This window comes from Nicotiana tabacum, chromosome 9, assembly GCF_000715075.1.
Source record: "Nicotiana tabacum cultivar K326 chromosome 9, ASM71507v2, whole genome shotgun sequence".
Lineage (NCBI taxonomy): Eukaryota > Viridiplantae > Streptophyta > Magnoliopsida > Solanales > Solanaceae > Nicotiana > Nicotiana tabacum.
In genome coordinates, this window is record NC_134088.1 from 37075634 (window position 1) to 37083810 (window position 8177).

Here is an 8177-nt window from a genome sequence, read left to right on the forward strand (position 1 = left end):
GGTCTCGGGATCCTTCTTACCCCAAGTTATCGGAATATAACTTCAACATCAGTATAGTGGAGTTAGTGTCAGCCATGAGAAATATTAAAGATGCACGATTCCCGAGACTTATGAGATTCGATTCCAGCTAGAGAGATATAACTTATGGTGCGAGTACCATGGGACGAACGGTCACCGGACTGGTATTATCGGCATCTCCGGGAAGAAGTGGCTACACTTTTGAATAATGGTCACCTCAAAGAATTCTTGAGTGACCGATCTAAGAACAATTATGGTCGTAACAGAGACAATGTGAAACCTTCGAAAGCAGGAGAAGAACCCCCATGCCATATGATCAATATGATCGTCGGGGGGAATAAAATTAACGGGGTCACCTTTTCGGCAACAAAGAAGATGAAAGTATCAATAATTCATAGTAAAAGACTCCGGGAAGACGATATCACTTTCACGGAAGAGGACACAGATGGATTGTTGTTACCACACAATGACGTACTAGTAATTTCTTTAAATGTTTTAGATTTTAAGATTAAACGTGTTCTATTGAATCTAGGATGTTTGGCTAATATCATACAATTGAGAGTATTGGAGAAAACTAAACTCACCGGAAGCATTATCCCGGTAAGAAAGCTCCTCGTTGGATTCAACCTTGCGAGCGTGATAACTCGGGGAGAGATTTTGCTGCTCACAAACGCTGAAGGAGTAATGAAAACAACTCTCTTCGAAGTAGTATATTGTGACATGGGATACAACATCATCTTGGGAAGGCCATGGTTACACGAGATGAAAGTTGTACCCTCAACATATCACTAATTGCTGAAGTTTCCAACGCCCGAAGGAATCAAGCAGATAAGAGTTGATTAACCAGTAGCAAGGGAGATGAATACAATCTCAGTTTCCAGTAGCAAAGGGAAGAAATGCACGGCATAGAAATTATAGGAACTGGCACCTATTCCTGAACTAGAAGGAGTTAGCGTGGAAACAGAGTCATCAGAACAATATCAAGTGCCAAGTTATTTCCAAGTTCCAGAAGAGACGGACGTAACGAAGTCACGGCGGAGGAACTTAAAATCCGTTCGATCTGAGAGGTAAGATATCCGGACTGGCTAACCATTGTAGTAGTAGTTCCAAAGAATAACGTATGCAACAATACGTGGTAAAGGTCCAGGCGCTTTTGGCACGATTCCGGGAGTGGTCAATTACTCACATCTAGAGGGAGGATAACTCAGAAGCGGATGCATTAGCGAACTTCGGATCATCGACAAAAATAAAGGAATCAGAATCCGGGACGATAGTACAACTAATGAGCTCAGTCCTGGATACGGATGGTTACTGTGAGGTAAATTCGACTAGTCTGGTCTGGGCCTTGAAAAATGAAATAATCAACAATCATGTGCATGGGAAGTTGCCTGAAGACCCCAAAGCATCATGGGTGTTACGCACCAAAGCTGCACGTTATAGCTTCAAGAAAGGCCAATTGTATAGAAAATCCTTCAAGGCCCACTGGCCCATGCTTAGGAGCGTCAGAAGCTAATTATGTCGTGAGAGAAATCCACGAAGGGATATGCGGCAATCACTCGGGCGCAGATTCTTTGGTGCTGAAGTTGGTATGGGCAGGATATTACTGGCCTCGCATAGAATAAGACGCCAAAGACTTCATACAAAAATGTGATAAGTGCCAACGCTACGCACTATTAGTACACCAACCGGCAGAACCCTTACATTCGGTTATGTCTCCATGGTCGTTCATGAAATGGGGGATGGATATCGTCGGACCGCTGCTACTGGCTCCCGGAAAGGTAAGGTTTATTTTAATTCTGACTGACTATTTTTCTAAATGGGTGGAGGCAAGTCCTTATCTGAATATCGGAGAATGTGAAGTGGTCGATTTCTTATGAGAAAATATAATTTGCAGGTTCGGAATACCAAATAAGATAGCATGCGACAATGGGCTATAGTTTATCGGTGCAAAAGTTACAAAATTCCTCGAAGATTTGAAGATAAAGAGGATCACATATTTTCCTTATCGTCCAAGTGCAAATTGTTAGTTGGAGTCAACAAACAAAGTGATTATTCAAAACCTCAAGAATAGGTTGGAAGAAACAAAAGGAAAATAGCCCAAATAATTGCCCGGAGTTCTATGGGCCTACCGAACAATGGCCAAATCGAGTACATGAGAGACTCATTTTTCCCTTGTTTACGGCGCAGAAGCCCTAATCCCGGTGGAAGTAGGTGAACCCACTTTGACATATTTTTAGGCAGATAAAGAATCAAACAACGAAGCGATGTTAATCAACTTGGAATTGCTCGAGGAACGCAGGGACTTAGCGCATGTAAGAATGGTAGCTCAAAAGCAGAGAATGGAGCGATATTATAATCGAAGAGCCAACTTTCGTTATTTCAAAGTAGGAGACTTGGTTCTGAGGAAAGTAACCCAAAATACCCGGGAACTCAACGCGGGGAAGCTAAGTCTAACGTGGGAAGGTCCCAACCGAATTTCAGCTATCACTGGGAAAGGTTAATACTGTCACGCCCCAAAATCGAGGAGCGCCACCGGCGCTCAACCGAGTGAACCCGACCGAGCAAGCCTGTTAGATTTCATTCTACCCAAATTCACTCGTGAATAAAGAGGAGATGTACTCCGTTAATCAAATACTGAAGAGATTTCATTAACCGCTTCCATTTCATTCCCATTAACAGCATCATTCAATATTTCCAAAATAGTACTAGTTTATAGATTTAATGAAAAACATGTTGCCAAATACCAACAGTTCTAATCAAATTCCCAACATCAAATACTACCCACAACCTGTCTACGGAGCCTCTAAGTACAACTGAAGAGCAATATAGAAATGCCGGCAACAAGGCCCCGACTATACCTCAGCCATAATACATAAAAAAACAAAAGATACATGACCCCGGGATAAAGTGGGGCTCACCAAGTCAGCTGGGAAGAAGGTGTACTGCTATCACTGATCAATGTCTCCTGCTGTGGAACCACCTGCATCCATTTAAAGATGTGTAGCACCCCCGGCAAAAGGGACGTTAGTACCGTCAAATAGTACTAGTATGAAAACTAAACACCAATTTAAGAATTTAGAAATACAAGATAATTATGATGAACCAGTGCGGCACTAGAATAATATAGATAACCGTCTCAACAATAGAAAGCTTATTAAAAGCTATCAACAACATTTATAGGATTTAAAATGAGATCCTCTATAACCATCTTCATACAAAGCGGCCCCGCCGCCTTACCCGATATATGCAGGTGGAGGTGTACGTACAATACCACAACTCAAATCAAGCGGCCCTGCCGCCTCACCCCAATGTATGCGGGTGGATGTATAACCACAGTACCAAGAACCTACACAAAGCGGCTATGCCACCTCACCCCAATGTATGCGGGTGAAAATGCATCAACGATACCAATACCAACACAAAGAGGCTATGCCGTCTCACCCCAATGTATGCGGGTGGTGGTGCCACAACAACCAAAACTATACATAAAGCGGTCGTACCGCCTCACCCCAGTGTAAGCGGGTGGAGGTGCAGTCCCACAATATCATAATCCTTACACAAAGCGGTCATGCCACCTCACCCCAATATATATATACGGGTGGAGGTGTATCACCATCACAATCTCTATACTATAATCCTCACATAAAGAGGTCATGCCGCCTCACCCCAATGTATGCGGGTGGAGGTGTATCACAATCACAATCTCTATACAACTGGGCATAATAACTTTTACATAAATCATGACTAGAAATTAAAACATGTGGATACGTAATCCATAGTTTGGGACACATCCTCAATTTATAATGCAATATGATAAGAGCATTTGAAATACGAATTGAACATATATCTTCATCACAAAACTTATCGGAATACTCGATTTATAATCAACATCTCGGAACTTACAAGGATAATGAGAATTCCAATCCTTAAAGAAGAGTTTATCCAACATACCTCAATTGAGCTTCCTTAAACTCTAAAACATTCCGAAATTCTTAGCAACTTCAATCTATTTTAGAAATATAACAAATTGAACCACAATTAGGAAGATGATTATGGTTCTAGCTCATTTGAGCATTTTATCAAACACTAGGTGTACATTAAGGTTCAAGGTCCTTTTATGGAGGATTCCATCATCCCACAACCCAACCTTTACCATTTTTAGCTCAACAATCTTTCTACACCATTTGATAACACATGCATGTAAAATAACCAACCCTCTTGCCCAGAAATTATCTTGCTTATTATACATTTTCACACAAAATTCGAAATTGAGGGTTAGGGTGTAGAATCTTACCTCCAGGATGAAGACCTAGTGAGTTTCCCTTCTTAATCTTCCAAATCTTGAGCAAGAATTGAAGAACAATTATTGAAGAATCACCTTCTCACTCTAGGGCATCCTTTCTCACTCTAAAATGTCAGATAATAGCTAAAAATGATCCAAAGAGTGTATTTAACGAAATAGGGTCGGGTTTTAAAAACTCAAAAATGGAACTCCGGAACAAGGTATGCAATCTCATAACCGATATGCGGACCGCATATCGGTCGCATAGTTGGTTACAAAATAGCCAAATGAACTGCATGTGTATGCAGTCGCATAGTTGACCGCATAATTACTTCCAATTGGTCCAATTAACTGCCTCACTCTGCGGCCATTATGCGGTCTACAGAGTGATTCTGCGGTTGCATAATGGACCGCAAAAATGCACTTTTCTGCCAAATATTTTTCTTTACTTTCCGGTGCATTATTCAATCCAAAAAGTCCGAGCCGCGTAAGCCTAGTTAGACACCATGAAACATTATTTTCTTTGCAAAATTTACCTGGCTTACCACTTAAGTACTTCAAAATTTTTCGGGGTGTTACAAATACGAGTTGGAGAACTACAATGGAGACAAGTTGTCGAGCAACTGGAACGTGGCACACCTCAAAAGATATTATTGCTAATGAACATTATTCAAGCGGAAAGTATGTGATGCACTCTTTTTCCCTTCATTAAGTTTTCTTTTTCAATTGGGTTTTTCTTGCAAGTTTTTAATGAGGCAGTAATAGAAAGCATACTACGAAGACAGTAGCAATAAGACCTTTGATAGAAAGGAAAAGAAGCAAGCTTACACTCGGGAACGGTTAGATAATCTTTGGTTCGATAGCAAATTCCCACTGGGAAGTTAAGTTTGCTACCGAACAAAGGTTACCCAACCGTTCACGAGCACAAACCACTAGAGGGTTGTTAGATATTCCTTCGCTCGCTAGCATAAATTCCTGAGGGGAAGTAAAGTTGTGTTACCAAGTTGAGAATTATCTACCAATTCATTAGTGGAATCTTCGAAGATACAAGACTTCCAGTGTTCCACTTCTCACTCTTCGCATTCGAACACTGGGGGGAATGATATGAGGATACGGGAACAATGACTGCCACGTTAATCGGGGAACGAAAATACGCAAACTAAACGCATCATCGGGACCGGGGACTGCGCAGCCAGCCCCGTAGAAACAAGTTGTACAATATAGCCACAAGTAATGGCAATTTATTTTCAGCATAGCTAATGCTTATGTATTTTTTAAAAATAGAAGGAATAAAATGAAATCCTTTTATTTTTATCTTGTTTCTTGTCTGAACGGTGAATAAACTTTGTCATTTGAAATTTAAACAAGCACTTCAAATGTTAGTGTTGTAATGAATAGGAGACGTCGTCTTCAAGAGAACCGTAAACATATGAGGGCCCTTTCTTATAAAAACCCTCACGTTAAAGGGTTGGTTCCAGAAGAATCTATGCTCGGAATCAAAAATGCCTTTCGGAACAAATACACCCGAAGCCACATATGAAAAGGACGCAAAAAGTAAACTTGCGCAAATACTTATAAAAACCCTCACATTAAAGGGTTGGTTCCGAAAGAATCTATGCCCGGAATCAAAAAAGCCTTCGGGGAAATATACACCCGAAGCCACATATGTAAAGGATGCAAAAAGTAAACTTGCGCAAATACTTATAGAAACCCTCACGAAAAAGGGATAATGCTCGGAACCAAAGTGCTTCAAGAAAAACACATTCGAGACTACACATAGTAAATCGCGAATAGGAAAACATGCACGGAACTCTTGAGAAAATGCAAAGATTAAAGACTTGCATGGAATTCAAACGAAAGTAAGTCTCAAATGATACTCGAGGAAAAATATGTATTTATTTACAATAATGTGCCAAAATAGTAAAAGTTCAAAATGGGAAAAAGAAAAGAAAAGCTAAACTGCAGCGCCTCCAGAACCAAGAGGAAGAGAAGTTTTCGTATTCCCGGGAGAGGTAGGTGGGTCCACCGATGGCTCGACGTTTTCCCTAGTTTGGTCTTCAGCATTGTCAACTTCCGATCCCTCTTCAGTTTTCTAAAACTCTGAACCGGAACCAGAAGAACCAGGAGCATCAGACTTCGCCGGGAGTCCATTTTTAGCAGCTAACTAAAGCTCTCGAGCCTTAGCAATTTCAGCATCAAAGTCGATGATACTAGATTTGGCCTCCTCCAAGGTTTTTCTCCTTATGTTGTACATGGCATAAGTTATTTCAACAATGAGGGAAGCCGCTCGATGCTTAAGTTCTTCTTTGGGTTGGGTAACCTCATTATAAAGGCTTTCCCGAGCGGACCTAGCAGATTTGAGGCTGATGTTAAGATCGCGAATAGTTGAACTAAAGAGCCTATTATGCTCGATATATTTCTTATACTTCTCTTCTAGGTGGGCGTGTTTCGCCCCCACAACAGCAAGCTCTTCGAGTTTGGAGTTTAGGGCTGCTTCTAAGTTAGTCACTTTTTCGGCAGTAGCAGCCTCGTGCTCGGTTGCAGCAAGAACGGCGTCCTGGACTTCAGCCCATTTGGCCTTAGTTTCATCAAATCTAACCCTCAGCGGGCCAATTTATTAGCTAAAGGTTACCACTTCTTGCTCGCTTTGATGCAAACGAGTCTCCAAAATAACGGCCTCAGTTTCTTTGGTTTCCAGTTCCGAGAGACGGAGAACAATTTGGTCTCGTTCCACCAAAAGCTGATTCCATTCAGAAGTAAGTTCTTTCTTCTCACGAATCAACCTTTGAAGACCCTCAGAAGCAAGAAAGTTGGCTTACAAAATAAAAAGAACTAAAACTTAGAATACATTCATGCAAAAGTAGAAGAAGTAATTAAGGAAGAAAAGAACATACCGCTGCGGCGTTATGCATGGCATTGTTCAACAATCACTCTCCCAAGAGTGCCTGAATCCTTTCCCAGTCTTTTTCTGAAGCCAAAGGCTTCAGATAATTAGCAAGCTCCATCAGCCGGGATAGCAAGTTGCATCTGGTAGAGATCAAAAGAGTAACGTTCCTCCTCCTTTGTGGATCTTCAAAAGTGGCGGCATAATTTTGCCCCAAATTCCCATGATCTGGGGATTGTGGAAGAAGAACACCTTCTTCATTGTCAAATGCGACTGATGGAGGTGATGTAGCAACTGTTGGTGGAAGAGTGGATGAAGATGGAAGTGATGTAGCAGTTACTGGTGTTGGTGAAGGTGGTGATGGAGCCGGTGGAGTTGATGAGTGAGAAGCAGCTGCATCAAATGCAGTGCTGGTTGTTGGATGCTAGCCAACCAAAGATAGCAAGGACCTGGTACTCAGCCCCGCAGCACCGGTTACAGTAATTGGGGCCCAAAAATGGGAGTTGGCATTTTCTACCAAATTAGATTCTCCCCAAAGTGCCGAGACATCGTCTTCAGTTGGTGTAACTTTCTCAACAGGTCGAGCGTCCTATTTAGATGATGAGGATCGTTGCCTTCTATGTAGAGAAGCTCCCTCATCACTAGCTTCTTCATCATCATCAATTATCACGGTGTCTATGACCAACCCGAAAGGAGGTCCAGTCGTCATCGCCACCGGAGATGACTCAGGGGCATCAGTCTTTGCCCTCTAATTCTTTTCCCCGGCCGCGGAGGAACGTCTTCTCTTTGGTTGCTTATCCTACGGTCAGGGACTCCGTAAAGAAGTGTTTGCGCCTAAAACAGGCCCGCAAATACCTGTTCGAGTTAGTGCTTTCTAAGGCAGCCTCGCTACATCAGCAGGATCAGCCAAAACATCCTCTTCGGTGACAGCAACAGAGTCCACAGGTAGACCTAATTTCGTGAACAAGTCAGAATGGTTCAACCAAGTTCTCC